Raw genomic sequence first — 22,768 nt, 5'->3', positions numbered from 1 at the left:
AATGACATAAAGAAGTCCAGATAACATCCTATGTACTTGTCTTATTTCTTTCGGAAACAGCACACCAATAATGCTGAAAGGGAAAAAAAGGAAGACTTTTATTTTTCTCCTGTCTCCTACAAAGTCTCCATTTCTTCATTTGCCAAATGGGTTTATGATATTTAAACTACATAGATCAGTGTGTTACTCTGAGTATTTAGGGTTATTATGTATATGTCTATGTTAATACAAACATGCATATAGTCATATATTTGCATGTATGCACATATCTGTGTGTATACATGATTATCTACAGTTTTGGGGGCTGAGCATTACTCAGTTTTTAAATACTCTCTACCATTACAGACTGGCAGCTCATCTATTAGTTGTCTGGGGCAATAAGAAATTAAAGTGATTTGTACAATTTCACACAGCTAGCATGTATCCAAGGAAGGACTTGAAGTTATGACTTTCTGACTTGAAGCCCAGTCTTCTATCCATTAACCCACATCGCCTCTCAAAATGCTATAAAAAGGTTAATTGTTTTTATTAGGTTACTGATCTTTGCTTCTAGCAAAGTCTTCTGCACATTGAGTGCTCAATGTATTTACTGGGAAAAGAAGTGACTCCAATGTATTTCAGAGTATTTTTCAGCTAAAAAATGATGAGGTCTCTTCTTATCATCAAAGAACATCAAATTCTATATCATCAGTTTCTAGAGTTGCATTCAATTATAATTATAATGAATGAATATGTTACAGAACAAACAAGCAAGTTTGACCACAACTCAGGTCCAAAGTGTGGCAACTTACATGTAAATAATCCATGATGGTAGACTACCTAAAAGTTGCTTCTTGGTGAGCTGAAATGGGGAAATCAAAAACAGAGTCACAGAGGAATGTTGGTCTTGGTTTAATGGACACTGACTGAGATGCAGTTGCAAACGTGGTAAAGCTGGAAAATCTTGAAACACAGAAGCTTTGTGATTACAAAATAAATAAATAAATCATTCTTTTCATGTGTTAAACATCAAAGTAAGCTCCTTGATGTCATGAATTTTCTCACATTTGGGCTTGCTTCCTCCATACGTCACACAGTGCCTGACACATAGTATATACTTCAATACTTACGGGCTGATTTGATTAAATACTAGCTATTGCATTCCTTTCATTTTATATTTGGGAAAATCAGCACCTAAAGAAATGACATCACATTCCAAAAATCTCAGTTTTTATTAAACCAGTTTCTCTTGATGCCTCCATCATTTGCTCCATTCCATTAAAGTTGGTACTGTGTTGCCTAAAAAGTAACGGGTCAAATACCAAGGAATATAAATGAAGGCCAACCCAGTTTTCTAGGAATTCCCTTATTAAATTCTTTCTTATATTTTAACTCACTAACACTTTACCCATTCATTGCATGTTTTTGAAGCAAAACTTCATGCTCCACAATTAGTAGCTGGAATATACAGGCACAGATATACATGTACATGTAATGTTAAGTCCTTCCATTTCAGTGGTATAGGGAAATCCCAATGAGAAAATGCTTTTAACCAATGAAGACCAACAACCTTTATACAAGTTAACATCTTAAAGATTTACCTAGGAAAATGAGAGTTAAATGGACTTGGCCAGTGTCTTACAGACAGTATGGGTTACAGCACAAATTAAATCTAAGTATTCTTGACACTGAGGTCAACTCTCTATCCAGTACAAATGATACCTCTTTGTGTACTCACATTATATTGCATGGTTTATTTTTTCATTCATTCATTCATTCATTCATTCATTCATTCATTCATTCATTCATTCATTCACAGTACTCCCTTCTAAGCATAGGGCCTAAGAATAGTCTTCTAATATGTATAGTTGAAAACGATCATTCAAAACTTGAAAAATGAAATAAAATGAAAGACTGCATTTGATATTTGTTTACTTTTAGATAACAAGCTAGATGAAATAAACATTAAACTATCTTAAACATAGTTAGTCTGTGTCTTTCTGCTTTTGTCCTGAATATAAAGGATCTATTTATCCAACTGTATATGTGTATTTACTCATACATATAGGTATATACATGCATATTTGAATATATACACATACATATGCATATACATGTATATGTGTGTATACACACATATATATGTACGTACATATATATGTACACATATATACATATATATGTACGTACATATACACATATATAAAATTCTTCATTGGTATGTATTGAGTATAATTAGAAAATTATTTTGTCAGTAGTTTAACTGGTAGACCAAAGAGGAGATCTCTTTGATGATAAAGATATTATATTACCTCACTTTAGCCATCTTGTTGAAAGTGCAATAACTCTGATTGTAGAGTCTTCTCTGATGGCTTTGTGAACTTTCCTTAGGGCGTGCCAAAAACACACAACCCCAACAAAAATGTCTGCCTTATGCAGATGATGATGCAATAAATGCCTTTTATCCACTTAAGTTTAAATTGAACATTTTAAGCATGACAGTAAATAACTAAGCCAAGGTCACTTTATGACAACTAACCCAGCAGAAATGTTCATTATGTAAAAGTGATCATTTATATTGTATGTGAATTTTTATAATCCTATCTTTGAAAGCTTTAAACTATATTTCCTAACAGGCTAATGTATTTAAGATATCTGGGTGAGATATTGATCTACATATGTAAGAGAGTTAGAGGCTTACATTCGAAGGTGGACTTGACCTTTAAGCTAAAGAAAGATATGAATTCCTTTAGCTTTGAATATGTTAAAAATAAAGATAATAAAATATTTAAAAGTCATTCAACTATAATTTTTAGTAGAGTACGTATTGACAAAATACCTAAATTTTATCAGTGTAGACAGCCCCTCCAAAGATGCAAGCCAAAATACCTCTTAGAATTTAATGTTATTAGAGTTGCTGTACCTGAAAACTTCATCACCATATGACCCGAAGCTGCTTACGTTCCTAGCTTAAGACTCAAAGTTTTGTGAATTTGTTTGTTTTGTTTTTCAGTTTGGTAGAAGGCAGCATGTTACAATGGGAAAAATCTGGAGTCAAAAGATCTTTGTCCAAATCTTAGCTCCAACATAACCTCTGTCACAGTGGCAAGAACTTTTCTTGACTGAGTTTCAGATTTCTCTTCCCTAGAAAGAACGGTTTAGACTTAGTGGTCTCTCCCTCTTTCCCTCTTTAAATTATCTTTATCTATCTGGGTTGATATTGTAGCTTTCAATAGAATAGGTGCTGCTTAATGATCAAGATCATTTTGTTTCTGTATATTCCAAGTACCTAACACCTTACACAGGTTTCTTTTTAGTCTTTTATGTATAATTATAATTATTATCTTCATTGTTAAATTTGGTCAGAATTAATTTGAAGGTACTAAAACTGGCCTTTGGTGCTAAGGGGATAAAACAAGAGACCACTAAATAGAAACAAGGAACAAGGTCAGAATAGGATCAGGGATGAGGTTTTTAGTGTGATGCTGGTCTGCTAGTTGAATAGGAATAATGTTGATTTTAGAATTCTGTAGTAGACCTATAAGTAAAAGTCACTTAGGTCTGATTTTCAAAGGGTCAATGTCTACAAGAGCAGAAAGCCAAAATTATAATACTACGAATAGCACAAAACCTTCTTTCACTCCTCACCCTACTTTCTATTTCTCATTACTCTAAGCTATAATGTGAACGTTTTTATCAGAAGACCTGAATTCAGATCCTGACTCAGCTACATATTATTATGATTATATGCTTTGTGAAAGTCACTTCCTCTCTCTGGACCTTGGTTTTCTCATCTAAAAAAATGGAGATTGAGATAAATGACCTTTACAATCCTGTCTTGCATTAAACATATGATCTTATGATCATAGTTGAATTTTGAGTTCATGATTTTACTATATCAGAATAGTTCATGCTCTTTCCCACTCTCCCTAGCTTCTATCCCTACTTCCATAAGAATTAGCAAGTTGATCCCAACCAGGTTGCTGTCATCAGGGAGAACTTATGTAATGACAGAGATAAGAGAAAGAATGTCATGTGTAAGGAGTAATCTGAAGGAGAATTTGGCTGGATTAGAGAGTTTGTAAAGGGTAGTAATGTATTAAAAGATTGTAAAGGCAGGTTAGAAACAGGTCTTGAAATGTGTTGAGTGCCTAACAGAAAAATTCATACTGTGATGAAGAGGGGGTTTTTTGGTTGTTTTTGTTTTTGATTTTTGCCTATACGATACTTGAACCTTGTTCAATGCAAGTGTTTGCTTCGTTGGCTGATGATCCCAAGGAAGAATATTTTATTTTGAAACTGGTCGATGAGGTTTTAAAAATAAATCATTTTCCAAGACCACAGTGGTTTGAAGGATTAAAATTTTACCTTACCCAAAGACCAATGGAACTACATATGAATGGGCTGTCACTTTGTATTAATAAAAAAAAGTGAAAAAAAGTTGTGTAGACTGAAATGAAGATATGTGAGAGCCACCCCCAACTACTACTGTGTGGGAATGGAATGTCTATAGATATAACACATTATACTTCTTTTCAGAATTTTTGTGTATATTTTTGTATAAGTTGTGATGATGTTTTTCCTCTCCAAAAATACTATTGGTTTTATGGAATAGACCTCCTGGAGGTGAAAGGGAGAGATGATGTAACTATAATGATGTAAGAAATAGAAGATATAAATAAAAACATTTTAAAAGAGAAAAAACTGAATAGCAGAAGTCATCAGAGAGACATATAACCAGAAAAAAAGAGCCAAATTGGTCATATAATGAGAGTGAGGGATATGGAATGTGCAGACTGTGCTGCCTTCCTAACCATATAATGTCAAGCATTCGAAAAGAAAGACCCTACCAAGTATGTTGCGCCACCCTCAGGTGGGACGTAGGGAGTGATGTGGACAAGAATTTGCAAGGTATGAAAAACATGTTCGTGTCATAACCTAGACCATTGATTAAAACTTTCCACATCTTTGATCAGACAGATCTATTGGAATTTTGAAGAAATAAATGTCACTGCAATTGATATGTGGACATAAAATAAAACACTTTAATAGTAGAAAAATTAGAAATATATCAAAATAAAAACAAAACAATAGACTTTAGCATTATTAGGTTCCTTGAAAAGATATGTGACATTCAACTGTCCTTCAAGGAAAATCAAGGAGATACATAATAGTACTTAAAAATCCCAAAGGATTGCATATCTTCCATTTTCTGTGACTTGAAAAGATAAATGATCTTGCTTCAGGGGAAAAGAAAAAAACACAAATAAAAATCCCTACAAACACTTCATATCAGAAAAAAATAAAACAGTCTAGAAAGAAAAAAGACTGATCCAATCCCCCTCTCCCCATATTCAGTTGAAGTATGTTTACACAAAATAACCCAGATGATCATATCAAGACCTCATAACGCTCTGGGAAACAGAAGGTGGTTTAGAGATAACTCTATCTGTGTGGGGGAGGAAGGGAGGAGGCTTAGAATTTAAAGAGTATTGGAACATCTGGAATGTTAACTTATAGTGAGTGCTTCAACACTCGACTATCTTAATTCAGGAAATTCATTTCCCAACATCTGCTTCAGAAAGAAGCTGGTGATATCAGTAGTGATTACTACACGATTGTTTGCACCAGAGTAATACATTGAATTTTCCCCATCAGCACTTACTGTTAAATAGCGAACCATTCATATCTTGGAGTCATACAGTACCCAGGGAGGGAGAATTAAAATCTAACAAAATAGCAGTTTCACACATAGAGTAGTTTCTGCTAGTGTATCAGCTGTCATCTGACAAGCATGCCAAAGACAGCTATTCCCTGCGATGCAAAAAGAGCTACCTACCCCCTTCCTTACGGTGTTCCTGGCTTTCTAGGAGAACAAGAGAGAATGCTGGATGGTCACACAGGGTATCACTCTTCTTTTGATTTTTTTGAGTCTAATATAAATAACACTGTAAATTAAAATATTTCTTGAACTTCATAAAAATGGATTTTCTATCGTCACATAGAGTTCAATCAATTTTTTAAAAGTGAATTGATATTTACAGTACTTCTTATTTCCACAAGTCAGTAAAAGTATGTAATAAAATAGTGAAGAAAAGATACAAAAGATGATTTTTTTCCAATGAGAAATTCAATTTGATCTTGAAGAAGATTTTTAGTTGAGAATTTAACAGAAGGTGTAATTGGCAGATTGGTCAGTCATTTAGTAAATCTGTGGTGCTGGAATAGGATAGAAGAGGATGAGAACTAGAATGGTGATTTCACTAATATAGGAAAATCCTGGATGAATAAATTCTCCCTGTCAGTCGAGGTTGGCACCTTCTCTTCAATTCATATTCTTAGAGCATTGCCTAAAATACTGAGAGTCTAAGTGACTTAGCTAGGGTTATCAACAAATTTTTCAGCATTAAGACTTGAACTGAGATCTTGCTGGCTTGAAGGGAAGGTTTCTGTCCACTATGCCCAGTTAGCTCTTCTATAGATAATTATGGGATTATAAACCCCTATTTTGACTATTGTGACTTAAAACTATGTGTTTTTAAGTATTAACATAGTTAATAATGACCATTTGCTTTTACTAAAATTTTTCTTTTACATAAAACTGTCAAGATAGCTCATGTGTATAGACACAGAGATAGTAAGGTGACACAGTGGATATGTGCTGACTTGGATTCAGGAAGACCTGAGTTCAAGTCCAACCTTGTGCACGTAAGTACACTATGGTACATGATTGCAATGAAAACTTATGGTACTATATGAAATAATAATTGGAAATATAGAGAAGCAAAAACAAAGCAATATAAACTTGTGTAAAGTAATCAGAACCAGAAAACAATGCTAAAAGTAATTACAAAAGTGTAACTAGAAAGAATAATAAAAAATAATCAAAATTAAATTCTACGAGGAAAAGAGGTATATTAGTGCACCTTTGGCAAAGCTATAAATTTATTTGGTCTTTGTGCAAAGAAATTTGGTATTATGCCCAGAAAGTTATTAAACTGGATATAAATGTCCTTTGACTCAGCAATATCAGTACTATTATATTCAAAGAGGAAAATTATCCATAAATATAAATTGTTTATGACACTAATTTTTTGTAGTGTGAAAGAAATGGAAAATAAGAAGGCTCTCATCTTTTGAGGAGTGACTGAACAATGTGTGATATAGGGATATAATTGTGCCCTAAGCAATGACAATAGGGATGGTTTTGGAAAACCCAGGAAGATTTCTATGAATTGATATAAAATGAAGTGAGTAGAACAAAAACTATTTGTATAATAACAACAATATTGTAAAGGCATAAAAAAACTCTGCTCAATGCAATAATCAGCCATGATTCTGAGTAACTAATGATAATGCATCTTACTGCCTTCTTAACAGTCAGGGGATATACTCAAAAAAACAGGGTTTTACATATATATGTATATCTATATATACATACATATACGTACACATATACATATATTTTCGACATGATAAGTGTAGGAGTTTGTTTTGCTAAAGTGTGTGTGCAATAGATTTTAGTGAAAATGACAATGAATTTTTAAAGAGACAGGGTGGTATTTTCTTGACTTTTTTTTGAGTAATTTGTTTTTGCATTTATATGATCTTTGTAGCCTATATCCATTAACCCTCTTTTTAAGTTTTTGAGACAAGACAGAGTTATCCTGTCTAAAGACAGTTGGTACACATCTATTTGAAAAGTACAGAAAATATTTAAAAATAAGAATATTATTTCATTAAAATGGATCCAAGTAAATGGAACTCAATATAACATCAAAATGTTCAATGTGAGAGAGCATGTCATAGTGAGAAGACTAACTTTGGAGAGAACATGGGCTTTGCAGCTTATACATTGTGTGACCTTGGCTAAATCACTTAATTCACTCTGGACTTATTTCCTTATCTATAAAGGGGGAAGATTTGAATCAGTTCTCAAGCTATGATCCTATGATTTAATATTCATTTATCATATTGGTGAACAAATGTATCTGTTGTTTAGCCGTTTTACATGTAATGCTCTTTGTTTTCCACTCCATCTACTGATCTCCTTCATTTCCTTTACTGGAAAGATTCCTAATGCTCTTAATTCTAGTACCTTCCCCTCTTAATTATTTCCCACTTATCCTACATAAAGTTTGTTTTATATATACATATATATGTGTGTGTATATATGTATTTTGTATATGTATATATGAATGTAAGTATGTGTCTTTATTCATTTCATATTGCCTCCCCAAATAGATTGTAAGCTCTTTGAGGTCAAAGATTGCTTATTGTCTTTTTTTTTTAAATTCCCCAACACTTTGCACAGTACTTGTCAAATTACGGTTTCTTAATAAACGTTTATTGATTGATTGAAATTATCTTAAAACCTTATAACAAATGGGAATAAGTGTGAAAGAGGGCAAAGAAGATAATATTAGAGGCTCTTTCAATGTAATACCCTCATGGTGTAATTTATCTTCTTTGAAAATGAATGCCAAACAACAGCAGCTGTCACTTATGATACCATAATATTTGTTTCCAAGGGTTGAGTTATAGATAGTCTGTGAAACTGAGTGTAGTCTGAACAGGTTGGTCCAGTGTATATGGGTGGAGACACATATGTTATTGTGAGGTGACACAGTAGGAAGCATATAGCTTTTGTTGCTCAGTAGTTTTCAGTCATGCCTGACTCTTTGTGATCCCATTTGGCAAAGATATTAGAGTGGCTTGCCATTTTCTTCTCCAGATCATTTTACATATGAAGAAACTTAGGTAAGTAGGATTAAGTGACTTACCTAGAATCACACAGCTGTTAAGTATCTGAGGCCAGATTTGAACTCAGGGAGATGAGATCAGATTCAGCACTCTATTGACTCTACCAGCTACCTGCCCATTAAAATAATTTAATTTTGTTGACTCTTCATGATCTTATTTTGGGATTTTCTTGGCAAAGATACTGAAGAGATTTGCCATTTCCTTCTCTAATTCCTTTTCCTTTTCCAATGAGGAAAGTGAAGCAAACAAGGTAAAGTGACCTGCCCATGGTGACACCACTATTAAGCATCTAAGGTCAGATTTGAACTCATGAAGATGAGTTTTCCTGACTCCAAGCTTGGCACTCTATCCCTTGTGCCACCTGGATGCTCACTTTATCTATCTATCTATCTATCTATCTATCTATCTATCTATCTATCTATCTATCTATCTATCTACCTATCCATCTATCTATCTATCATCTACCTGTCTTTCTATAAAAATATATTTTGTCTATATACATGCATACATACATGTGTATACACATGTATGTATGTATGTACACATATATTCACATCTAAGACATATATGTATATGTTTATACCTGTACATAATGAACTTTCTTGTTCACTCATGTCTTACTCTCTGTGACCCCATGGACCATAGTACTCCAAGCCCTTTTGTCCTGCATTATCTCTCAAAGTCTGTCCAAGTTCATGTTCATTGTTTCCATGACACTATCTGCCCATCTCATCCTCTGTCATCCCCTTTACCTTTTGCCTTCAGTCTTTCCCAGTATCAGGTACTTTTCCAATGAGTCATGTCATTATGTGACTGGCCAAAGAATTTAAGCTTTAGCTCCAGTATTTGACCTTGCAGTGAGTTGTCTGAATTAATTAACTTAATGATTACAATTTACTTATACTTGATGAAACTATAAATGATGTTTTTGACTCATTAATCCATTGGCAGATTTAGTGGCTTAATCAATCAATCAATAAACATTTATTAAGCAGCTACTGTGTTTCAGGCACTATATTTAGATCTGTATATACAAAATAGATAAAAGACAGTCCCTGCATTCAAGGAGTTCACAATCTATGAGAGAAACATGAAACAAACAAATGTGCACAATTATTTCTTATGCCTCTGACTTGGAATTTAGCATCCCTAAATTAGTTCCTATTAGTTGAGCAAAACAATTTAAGTCTAGTACCTGTGGGGGGGAATTGCATGTAGTGGGATCCTTATTGAATTATCAATTTTAGGAAGACTTAACAGCTTTCATTTTAATTTAGATTGTGGCATCCTATATGTAGTTTTGACATTTTCCCCACTAAAATTGTCATTTTACATGAATAAATGCCTTTGATAAATTGATGAAACTATTCTACAAATTCTTACACATAATTTTTTTATGTTATACCTAATTTTCTTTAGTCTCTCTAATTATATCTACCACATCCTGATTAGTTTTAATAAGATTTGATTTTTTTAAATATAGAAATAATAGGGGAAAATCAAAATCAAGAAAAGGTTTATGAAATTAAATCCATACAAATGTGATTTCTAGGAAACAAGGAGGAATACATTGCAAAGATAATTATTTTAAATAAATCAAAATTACTTATACATGCAAATATATCTACTGTATAATTATGTATTTAATTATCTTAAAATGCAGATGTGCTTGAATTTTGCATTATCGACTGATACTTGTAAAAAATATTTGCTCTAAAAAATTCAACTGCAGGTAGAAAAACCATCTCCACTTTCCTAATCTGACTGCCACATGAAGCACAATCAGAATTTGCAGATGGGTAAAAACTGATGAAAATAGAAAAGTTCTCTAAATCTAAAATGTGCATCTTCCAAATAAGGCTCCTGCCAATATTAGGTGCACCACACTAACTGCACTCAATTGTGTATAATTTCCTAAGTGCTTTTTGCACATTTACTCTGCAGAAAGCACTGGACAAGGCACTAAAGGAGATAGTGAAAGAGTAAGCTGTAAGCATAGGTCTGCATGTGTTCGTAATTGTGAAAATGTGACATTCAGCTAGTACAGGAGTTCTTAACATGAGAGTCTACTAACTTAAAAAGAAATATTTGAAAAAGTAACTGAATTGGTTCCCTTTATAATCCTATGTATTTTATTCCATACATTAAGAAAATCATGCTGAGAAGAGTTCCATAGCCTTTACCAGATGAATGTGCCGGGGTTGGGAGGGTGTCTATAACACATACACACACACACACACACACACACACACACACACACACACACACACACACACACATTGATAAGAATCCTTGGCTAGTGAGACATGTTCTATTTAAACCAATTTTAGCTTTGTTCATGATTGATAAATCTAGCTAATTAAACTATGGAAATGAGAGGGAGAAGAGAGGTTCACATGATAGGCTTGCACTAGATTGCCTTATTAGAGTAGAGTTGGTTTTCTAGATATAGATTATTGAACTTGTGTAATGACCTACCTCCTAATGACAATTTTGGAGACCAGTCATTGTTCATTAGTAGCTTTAAGGTCATTAGATTTTCTGTTATCCCTGAATACCTGCCTTACTAAAGTGCAACACCTTAATTGCACTAAGAAAGTCATTTTTATATGACTTAGAAAAATAACAAAGTTTAACCCTGTTTTTCAATCACTCCACCTCACTTATTTCCATATAGCTTTGTTCTCTAGTGGGATAGTGTGAATGATTGATTGAAGGGAGATGGTGATTGATTGATTTAATCAATTTCCACCCTTACAACTATAAAAAAAAATCCCAGAATTTTTGCTAGTACACTTCACTTAAGGAAACCGGAGGAAATTTGTTTATAGATAGAGAGGAATAATTTCACATGTACAGACAAAGAAAGGTTAATATAGGCTTGCATTATCCCTGAATATGCAAATACTAAATTTTAATAGTGCACTATGATGTCTCCTTAGAAAAGGTCACCTTGCTAGGAACTTTTTTTTTTCTTTTCAGTTTTAAACAGAAAGATTACACAGAAGGGAAATTTTGCTCAGTAGCTTTTGCATAGAATTTTTCATAGACAAAAGTTATTGCTTGAGGCAACACCACTGTGAAGGAGAAGTTAGATATTCTGAGGTAGAAGAAATACTTAATATAAGAATTGATTTGCATATAGAACACATACTCAAAAGAGCTAGATATTAGAAAATCGTGATATAGCTTCTAATGAATCCTTTGTCTCTTCTATATGAATCCCTACAATGAATCTCTAATTTCCATCTAGTTAACTTTTAAATAAATGGAGCTTTCAAATTCTACCACTTTCCATAGAAGAAAAACTAAAACAGAAATGTCAAACTACCGGCTGACTGCTTATGACCCACACCACTCCCAAGTGAGGCCTGAAACAGATTAAAATTGAGTTGGGAAATATTGAACAAAAGAAATAAATAAACGTATATACATATGCACACACACTATATATATATGTATGTATATATGTCTATATGTCTGTGTATATGTGTATTATAAAACAAAGATCACATTAATGTGTGGCCCTCAGAAATCCTTATGTGCAGGTTAGTGGCCCCCATTTCAATTTGCGTTTGACACCGCTCATGAAGTGGATGCAAAGCTATCATTTGACTTTCAAAGACCTGAATTCAAGTGTTGTCTCTGCTACATACATGTTGTGTGATCTGGGTCAATCTTCCAAGAAATATATAGACCTACATTGGTAGAGGAATTCCTTGTACCAATAATATCAAAGGTCAAGTCCCTATTTCTGCTCTCAGGAAGTTTTTCCTATAATCTACTTAATTTGTACTTTTTTATACTTTGCAAACAGACAGAAATGGTAAATCATTGGTCTTTCACCACTTTATTTTTAAATAATAAATATCCCTTTTGTGCTCTAATAGTTGTTAGGGATCTTACTAATTACATCTTTTTTTTTTTTTTTAACCATTTGTCTGAAGCATCAAAGTGAAGAAATATATGCTTCCTGTTCCTTCCATTTCAGCCTTGGATCATAGATTTAAAACTGGAAAATATGTTTGATTTTTTTTAAAGTTTTCAAGTCATCATTTAATCCAGAGATGAGAAAAGACAGCACTACTACAGTACATTCAGACTTTAAAGTACCAGGAAAAAATGCTCTAGAAGAAAAATCTTGATACGGGAGCAATAAATGTGCTGCTGATCAGTCAGCATTCCCCTGTTCAATTTGCTTTGCTCTGCTCTATCCAGTCCAGGAGAGTTCCAGGGCATGCCCATTCCTGGGACTGAGAACCCAAATTCTCTGGGCGTCATCGTGCCTTAGGAAGTCGCTCCAAGGCCCCAGTGGGGGAGGAAAGAATGTTAAGATGCTGCCACCAGTTCTGGATGTTTTGCCCTTATCTTGATGGATTCTTTCCCTGCAATCTTCTAAGATTCGGGTTCTGAAGGAACTTCTGGAAGTTCTACTTGTTCCTGAGTGATCACTTCCAGTTCCTCTAAGGTAGCATCTTCATCTTCTTGAGTAAAACTGCCAGCCAAGAAATCACCTATTTGCTTCTGGTATTCCACAGCATCCCAGGTTTCATGCATTATCCTTTCCACTTTTTCTATGGACATAATCTGATGCATTCTATTCAGACACTCATTTCCAAACTTCAGGCCTTCGATCACTTTCATTTCAGTCTGGGTAAACTCAACATTCTGAACCATACTTTCCAGATTTGTGATCTGGTTTTCTATCTTATGCAAGAGCTGTTCCTAGTAGCGCTTCTTCTTAAGCATAACTTTGCTCTTTCTTTCTTTCCATCATGAAGATGTTGCCTGGCAAATTCCCTTTCCTTCTCCAGTTACTGGGTGATCCTCTTCTGATACTGTTTCAACTTATTCCATTGTTATTTCAATTGTAGGATTGCCTTGTCCTCTTCCATGATCCGGTTTTGCTTTTTGCAGCAGAACAGGTTACCCGTGGCGACCACAGAGCCTCGACCTAGCCAAGCTTCCTTAAGTCCTCCCTGGAAAATTTGTTAGAGGACCTCTTACTCAACTTCTTTATGTTGTTATGGGTGAGGAAACAAAGACCTCCAGAGTGGGAATGACTTACACAGGGTCACCCAGCTGCTCATTAGCCAAGAAAGGATTTGAACTCAAGCTCATTGCTTCCAAGTCTAGGCTCTTCCCAATGCCCCATGCTGTGCCCTCCTATCTAACTGATTCTTTAGTCTTAGTGTATCTGTCTTCCCCATATTAGAATGGCAAGAATAAAATCCAGAGAGAAATCATCATCACCCACTTGAGCATTCCTTTTCCTTCATTCATGTCATATGCTGTATTTTTTCCATCTCTAAATAGTATTAGAGTCAGTGCTGCCACATATGAGTGACGTCTCAATCTAATTTTGATTCTCACTTTCACCCCTGGGTCATTCGTTTTCAAAGATGACAGATGCTCAGCCCCTCTTGAATATAAATAGTGATTTGTTTCCTTCCTACAAATGCTTCAATTCATGGCAACCATATATTTAGGAGTTGCAATAAATCTGAAGAATTCCTACTTTTGTGTTTGCCTCTGAATTTTAGGTCTCAGAATATCAGCAGAAATGCTAAATAGATAATTGTCATTACTCCTTACTTCAGATTAAGTTGTGGTACGGAAATTTTCTTTTCATTTGAATCTGCAGGGTTTAGCCTAGGAATTGGTAGATATTAAGTACACAATAAATACTTTGTCCATTTTTGTCCAACATGAATTAGATGAATTAGCAACTCATTTAAAGTTACCTCAGTTTAGTAAATATTTATTGAGTATCTACTATATGCAAGACACTATACCAGGTACTGGGTGATGCTTCTAAAATGAAATTTTATAATTTCATTGGTATAAAGTATTCATAGTCTGATAGGCTTCATCTCTTCTTCTTGGATATTGATTCAGCTTTTAAATTCAGTACCTCCTTAGCCCTCTCAGTTGTCATTTGTCTCACTCCCCCCACCCCAATATACATACTTTTCAGTTTCCTTTTGTGTCATCCCCCATTAGATTGCAAAAATAGTAACAATAATGACTAAACTTATGTTTAAGTTTCAGAAAATACTTTACAAATATCATCTCATTTGATTCTCACAACATACCTAGGAGGTAGGTTGCTATTATTATCATCAAATTTACAAAAGAAGAAACTGAGGCAGGTAGAGACTTGCCTGGGATCATATAGTTAATAAATGGATAAGGCTGTATTTGAACTTGGGGATTCCTGATTATGGATCCAGTGCTTGTCTTTTTCTTACTTGTATCCCTGGAACTTAACTCAGTTACTGGCAAATAATATATCATTGTTGATCATCGACTATTGAGAGATAATATGAGACACATAAAAGCAACATGGAGAAGTGGAGAGAGCAATAGAGAGAGTGAGGTGGCACAGTGGATAAAATGCTAGCCCTGGAGTCAAGATGATCTGAGTTCAAACTTAGTCTCAGAGATTTACCACCTGGGCACTTAACATCTATGTGCCTCAGTTTCCTCATCTGGAAAATATGGATAATAATAGTACTTACCACTTAGGCTTGTTGGGAGGATCAAATGGGATGATATTTGTAAGGTACTTAGCACAGTACCTGGCACATAGTAGGTGTGATATAAATATTAGCTTTTTTTAATTATTGGTATCCTATTTTGGGACCTATTCATTATGTATACTCAAAAAGTCATTTAACTTCTCTTTACCTTGGTTTCGTCATTGTTAATATTCCTAGTTCTTAAAAACTATGAGTTTCAACATTGTTGCTAACTTTTATTTTCAGTCTATATGATCTTATGATCCCAGACCTGTGGTATTTGGTAAGTGCAAAGAAGATGCACAGAGTTCTATGAGAAACTGGAGGTGAGAATGATCTTTTTAGTTTGGGATATGATGGAGGGCTTTATGAGGAAGATAGCAAGGTCCAGAGAGAGACCTTGAAGAAAGAAAAGGATTTCAACAGAAAGATATGGGGAATGTCTGCATATTCCAGGCTTAGAGAATGGCTTGCTTTAATGAAGAAAGTCAGGAGAATACAAAAGGCAATAGCTACTAGTATTAGTTGGTTAGGATTCAGAACACACGATGGTAGAACTGTATGAAGTATCACTGAAAAAGTTAGTTAGGTTGTTTGAAATGTTAGTTTAAATAACGTAACAATCTGTAAATATTCATAGTATGAAGCGTATAAGTACAATTTATTAATTTAGCCCAATCGTTAAAGGAGTTTAGGAATCAGTTGTCATATAACCAGTGTCTTAATTAGTAGAGAGCAGTACTTCGCATAGTGCCTGGCACATAGTGGGCACTTTATAAGTGGCAAATGGAGTTGGAAAGTCCTAGACACAGGCACCAACTCTTCCTTGCACTGTCGGTGTGATCCTGGGCAAATTGCTCAATTTGTGGCACAGGCAACTATTTAAGACTGTAAGTTGAAGAGTAGGTACTGATCAGCAATGGTAGAGGAACATTTCTCACTTGGAGTTCCCTATTCTGGTGAAATCTCAGTTCTAGAGCAAAACAACAGTGGAAAAATGTTGAAAAAGGTGACCACGATCTGATTCTTTGAGAGATACCTGAAAAACTGGAGCAGTGGATAAAAAGATGTATAGAGTAATATTTTTCCTCTTAAAATGCACTATTGTAAATAATGCAAATGGTAGGCAGAGTAAAGTGTTAGAAGTGAAGAACGTATGAATCTTTTTTTTTTCTTTCTAAGAGGAGCTAACCATCCTATTTTTGTTAATTTTATCATCATTTCTGCCAACTGGCAGTCTTGAGAAGTGTCTCTTTACTCTAGACTAGGGCTTCTTAAACTTTTTCCACTGGCGACCCCCTCGTATGGAATCACCACACACAGTTTAAGCACTGCTAGACCCTATATCCAAGGGATGAACATGTTCTTTGAATTCTTCCTACCTATTTTCTTTATCTTTATCTATCTATCTATCTATCTATCTATCTATCTATCTATCTATCTATCTATCTATCTATCTACATGTATATACATGTTTTTCTCACTAGCACCCTCCCACCCCCGCAGACCAGACTTTCAATACAAACATTCTTTCCTACAGTATAACCCTTCTTACAATATTCTTTGCAATATTCCTGCTCCTAAAACAACATTCTCTAGTTAATGCCAGTACTCAAAATAGCTTCCATGTGGACAATGGGAAATACATAGAGAATAAAATTCAAATTTCTTATCTGAGCAGTCAACATTGAATCCAACTGAAGTATACCTTTACAAACTCAATTCACCAGCCCTCCACACCTTTACAACAGAAATACTCCAACTCATAGAGCTTATCCATATCTCATCTTATCCATTTCTACCTGACAAGGCAGCTACAGGGTACACAGGATAAAACATGTACTGAGAATCAGGAAAACAATTTCAAATCCAACCTTCATCACTTACTATTCATGTAACCCTGGGCAAATCACTTAATCTGTATCTGCTTCAGTTTCCTCAACTTTAAGATGTTGAAAATAACACCTACTTCCCAAGGTTGTTATGAGGATCAAATGAAAATGACATTTGTAAACCACTTATCACATAGTAGGTATGTAACAAATACATATTTCCTTGCCTCCCTTTACCTAAGATATTTACAAAATACAGAATGCCCCTTCATCATGTCTATATCAATCCAAATTCAACCTGTCCCTGAGGGCCCATCTCAATTCCTACTTCCTTCAAGAAAGTTTCATCTACCATTCAGGCCAATAGTAAATTTAGATATTTAGTCATATGAAAGACCATTATCATATTAAGTACTTCATCTCGATTTCCACCCAGATTGCATATTATATTAAGGGTAGGGATGGTGCCTTATATTTCTTTTCTAATGCCCAATCCACCCAGCTGTGGATATGTATACACACACACACATGTGCACACACACACACACACACACACTGATATATAAACATATATAAGTAACTGTAGGTACTTAATAGGTGCTTAGTTATTCAATTAATGAATTGAAAGCAGCTGAGAAGACATATATAGCTACCAACTCATATGTTCACTTTCTTGTCTCTAGAAAACCTTTAGATAATGTTATATATGCATTGCTTGTGTCCTCAGTGAAAACATAAGAAGGAAACGAAGACTTTTCAGGACTTTTGTTAACAATGGACCAAACATAATAACAAAAATTATAATATCTAGCATTTATATGGGGAATGTAGATGGAACAGTGGATAGAACAGCAGGACTGCAGTCAGGAGGACTTCAGTTTAAATCTGGTTTCAGACGCTTACTAGCTGTGTGACCCTGGACAAATCACTTAATCCTATTTGCATCAGTTTCCTCATCTGTAAAATGAACTGGAAAAGAAAATGGCAAGCCATTCCTGTATCTTTACCAAGAAAACGCCAAATGGTGTCATTAAGAGTGAGACACAACTTGCAAAAAAAGAAACTGGGAAGACTTTTGGGCAAAAAAATCAATTTTTATTAAGAAAAACAAAGATGAGGTCCACAGTCCCCACAGTACTGTCTGAGACTCCAAGGTACAAAATTCACCATTACTTATAGTTTTTTTGATTCATGCATAGTGAAAAAAAAGACTTGCTATGGCACAAATGAGTTTCCTTTCCCTTTTGCAGGCTCTTGTTAAAAAACAGGGTCCTTTTACATAAGAAGCTCATGGCAAATTACTACATTTTAATATATTAATCTATACAGAGATATGATTATTATGGTCATATATTTAAGATAAATGCTTTATAATGATTTAGTTACACTTCTGAGCTTAACTTAGACAGGAATTTACTTGGGATTACATCAAAGTTTGGTTCTACACAGGTTGTTGTTGTTGATGTTTTATTTTCTTTAAACTCAGGACAATGTTCTTACTATAAATGACACAGTTGCTTCTTATCCTAATGATTATAGCTGATAAAAGATTAGCAAGGCAATAGAGCAAAGCGCTTAAGGCATTGATTATTGATCTTTTTCCTTTCAACTGAAGAAAACTACTGACTGATGAGTGAGCATTTATATAGTGCTTAAGATGCTCCACACACTGTGCCAAACACTTTACAAATATTGTATCTTTTGGTCCTTAAAACAACCCGTGGAGGGAGGTGTTATTATTATTCCCAATTTATTGCTGAGGAAACTGACGCAAAGAGTTTAAATGACTTGCCTTACACAGCTTAATAAGGGTATGAGATTGGATTTTAACACCTGTGTTCTTGACTGCAGGTGTATCCACTGCTCCACCAAGCAGCGTTGCATCTTCACAGTCACGTAATGGACTAATAAGAAATATAACATTCCACTCTCTTTATTGCTGGTAAACTTCTTTCTAAATGCATTTGCTACACTGGAATACCATATGGTTTTGGTGGCCCTTCTCCAACAGGATGAGTCATAGTTAGGCACAGCTGGGTGAGAGTGTTGGACTTGGAGTCAGGTATTCTCAAAATCAAATCCTTTGTCAGATGCAAATTGTGAGAGTCTGAGCAAGTCTCTTCACCTTTCTGAGATCAAGTTTCCTGATCTGTAAAGCAGAGATAATAATATTTACATCATGGGGTTGTTATAAATATCAACTGAGATAATATGTTTATTTTGTAAATAAATATTAGCTATTATTTTTATTACTACCACTATAGCGCGTATGATTTTTATTTGTTAGATCACCTTTATTCAGCATTCTAAAATTGAAGATACATTCCACTCATGATTGTTTTTGAGAACAAAATGGTCACTGAATGTCTTGAGAAACTGCACATTTAATTTCATTAAATTAATTGAATATTTTAATGCATATCTTCTATGTGTCATAAAATGTGAATTCCTTTAGAACAGGTACTGTTTGGGTTTTCATTTTTGTATCTCCGTGCCTAAATATATAATAGGTGATTAATAAATACCAAATGAATGAAGAAAAGGATTGCAACAGATGTAGATATCAAAAAGTATATTCAGGCATAAGAGATGAATGACATCCCAAAGCATAGAGACCTAAGAAGGTAGATTGAAATCAAGTCCTCCTAGTGGTAAATAGCTAGGTGGCATAGTGGATACAGTGCAAGGGAAAGAGTCTGGAAAACTACCTCAGATACTTACTTTGCTATGTAACCTTGGGCAAATCACTTAACCATTATTTGTCTTGGTTTCCTCAGTTTTAAAATGATCATAATAACAGCACCTACCTCCCAGTAAAGTGGTGAGGATCAAGTGAGTTAATATTTTAATTAATATTTTAAGGCTCTTGGAAGAGTGAGTGGCATATAGTAGACATGATGAAAAAAATGCTAGGCATTATAAACATTAGTAGAAAGATTCTTAACCTGGGGGTCCATGAAATTTTAAAAAATACATGTGTTTATTAAATATATTCCAACATATTTTGTTCTTTTCATAATCCCATATATACTCTGGTATGCATTTAAAAGCATAACTCTGAGAAAGGGTTCATAAGCTTCATCAGACTGCTGAAGGGGCTTGGACCATTGCACAAAGTTATGAAACTCAATTTTAGTGAATCTACTTCAAAGAATATGAACAAGTCAGTTATTTGGCACACCTATTTTATGATCATTCTTTAGTATTATGTGGGAGCCCACTATAACTCCTACTGAGCTTATCAATTGATGTATCCTTGTTAGTCAATTACTCTCTGCTTCATAGTTCAGAAAAACAAAAAAAAAATCCTTGTTTGGTATCATTTTCTCATAAGTCTTGCCTCTTCGTTGGATTTTAGTATTTTTTCCAGCACCACTAGCTTTGTGTCTTTGTATATACAAATTATAAACTTAGACTAATCAAGAATTTATTAAACTCCTATTATGTTCCAGGTACTGTCCTAGATAATAAGGATACAAAAATGGAGAAATCACATGTACACAATTGTATAGAATATGAACAAAACCGTAAATATATTATAGTTGTAAATGCACTGAAAAGTAATTAGGTGGGGAGAAAACACAGCATCTGAGGGGCATCATGACTATAAATATTATGTATTTTGATAACCAACATGGAATAATCAACTCTATTGATAGAAGTAGGTTCATTTTGAAAAGAATAAAATCCTATTAGCTTGATGGCCTTTCATTTGAGTTCCACTTCTGATTTAAACTGTGGCTTCCATTAAATTTCTTTTAAGCAAGAATTAGAATCCTCATGGCACAAGGGAATCATTTCTCTGTATAACACTGAAGTTTCTTAATAAATGTTATGCATTAATGCCTTTTCAGTAAGCAATTTTCAATTTTCTGTCTCCCCATGATAATTCTCCAAATTGCTGACATTGTTCTGTATGTGAGGGAATTTTTCCTCTTCTTAGTAAGCTGAACGTGAATGAATGGGGTGGTCTTAAAAATCCATAGCCATCCAGATGGCACAGAATGGCCTGTAAGCAGCATTTGATTATAATATTACTAAGATGACTAAGTGATGGAAATTACATACTGCTCTGAAAATTTGCTTAGGCCAAAATCATAAACTGTTAGAAGAGCTAATTTTGTTTCCTTTTGACCTATTTCCATACTTGCCCAAGGATAAATGTAAATGATAAATCTGAAGATTTGTATCATTTATTATCAAAAATATTAATACTAATATTGCTTTATTTAAAATGCCTTCATTCTGCTTCTAAGCCATTTCTGGCTTAGAAGGGTGTTCAAACTGCATTAGTTGTCCATGACTTCCAATGCAACTTTCTGCTCCACTTTAAAAAAGAAAAATACATTTCATAAATAATCTAGGTTAACATTTTAAAGTTGACCAAATCATGCTCTCATTCTTTCCTGGACCACACCCCTCACTCAAAGGACCATGTCCCTTCAATTGATATTTTAATTCTTCCTCAAAAGAGAGGCGGGTTTCTACTTCCAATCATTTCTGCCAGGTAGGTAAAGAGACTACTGGTCAAGGAATCAATAGTCAAAGCACTTTGGGCTAGGAGGGCAAATACGGAAATAAGAGAGTTTGGGTATTTCTTAAAAGTTTGGGTATTTCCCGAAATCTATTTCCCTAAGAAAGGAACAGAGCCAGTAAAACCCAAGTCAACCAGGAAGCTTTGGGATGCGCAAATTTACCTTCCTTTGGAGAGGAGAACAAAGGGGACAGGAGGCAGATAGGAGAGGAGGAATTGAGTTACCCAGCTTCCTTCCCTTCCCTTTCCTTCCCTTCCCTTCCCTTTCCTTCCCTTCCCTTCCCTCCTATCCCCTCTCTTCCCCTTCCATCTCATTTCCTATCCTGTCCTCTCGTTTCCTGTCCTGTCCCAAAACCTTAAACCTACTTCACTCTGAAACTGGGACTCCAATGGGCCCCTACCTAAGGACTCCTCTGGACTCTCCTAGCTTTAGAGTGATTTTCAATAGCAACTGTGGCTTGTTTCCCACCCAGCCTGATGTCTTTCTTTTTCTTGACTTCGTTAAAAGGGTCATGCCATGGCTACTTCTTAAACAGGCCTTTGCAATGAATGTGCATTGCCTCACCTTAAGTGAGTCCCTGCAAAGACCCTGGCCTAAATGGCCCAAGGTCTCCCAGAGCATCCTGGGTCATCTCCAGTCATCCTGATGAATATCCGGTCACTGGATTCAGATGGCTCTGGAGGAGAAGTGAGGCTGGTGACCTGCACAGCCCTCCCTCACTCAAAACCAAGTCAAGTGCAAGTAATGTCATCATTTCTCTGATGGCATGGTCTTCTTTGGCAACAAAGGACAAACACAATTTCCCTAAGAAAATATTGTCTTCAACTTTCCAAAGAGGTTTACCCCAGAGACTGGAAAAGACTGAACAGAAAAATATATTTTAATATTTCCACAGAAATGAATATACATATGCATATCCTTATATACGTATATACATACATATATATGGGGGTGCATGCATATAGATATATACACATACATACATGCATATGTGTACGCACATATACAGTGTGTGTATGTAGTTAAAATATATAGATAGTTTATAAATAGGTAATATATAGTTTAAATATATATTACATATCTAATATATATAGTTTATATAAACAGGATTATATATACATATATATACATATTTAAA

The 22,768-nt window shown here is 34.6% G+C and overlaps 1 protein-coding gene and 1 pseudogene across 6 annotated transcripts in view; one reads left to right on the top strand and one right to left on the bottom strand.

Moving 5' to 3' along the window:
- KHDRBS2 (KH RNA binding domain containing, signal transduction associated 2) overlaps positions 1 to 22,768 on the top strand; it is a 926,489-nt gene that overhangs the window by 544,310 nt on the left and 359,411 nt on the right. The window lies entirely within an intron of this gene.
- Positions 13,072 to 22,768, bottom strand: part of LOC140530401 (charged multivesicular body protein 6 pseudogene) — a 36,380-nt pseudogene continuing 26,683 nt past the window's right edge.

This window comes from Notamacropus eugenii, chromosome 2 (genome assembly GCF_028372415.1).
Source record: "Notamacropus eugenii isolate mMacEug1 chromosome 2, mMacEug1.pri_v2, whole genome shotgun sequence".
Taxonomy (NCBI): Eukaryota; Metazoa; Chordata; class Mammalia; order Diprotodontia; family Macropodidae; genus Notamacropus; species Notamacropus eugenii.
Note: the sequence above shows the minus strand (reverse complement) of the source record. Positions and strands in the feature narration are given on the sequence as shown.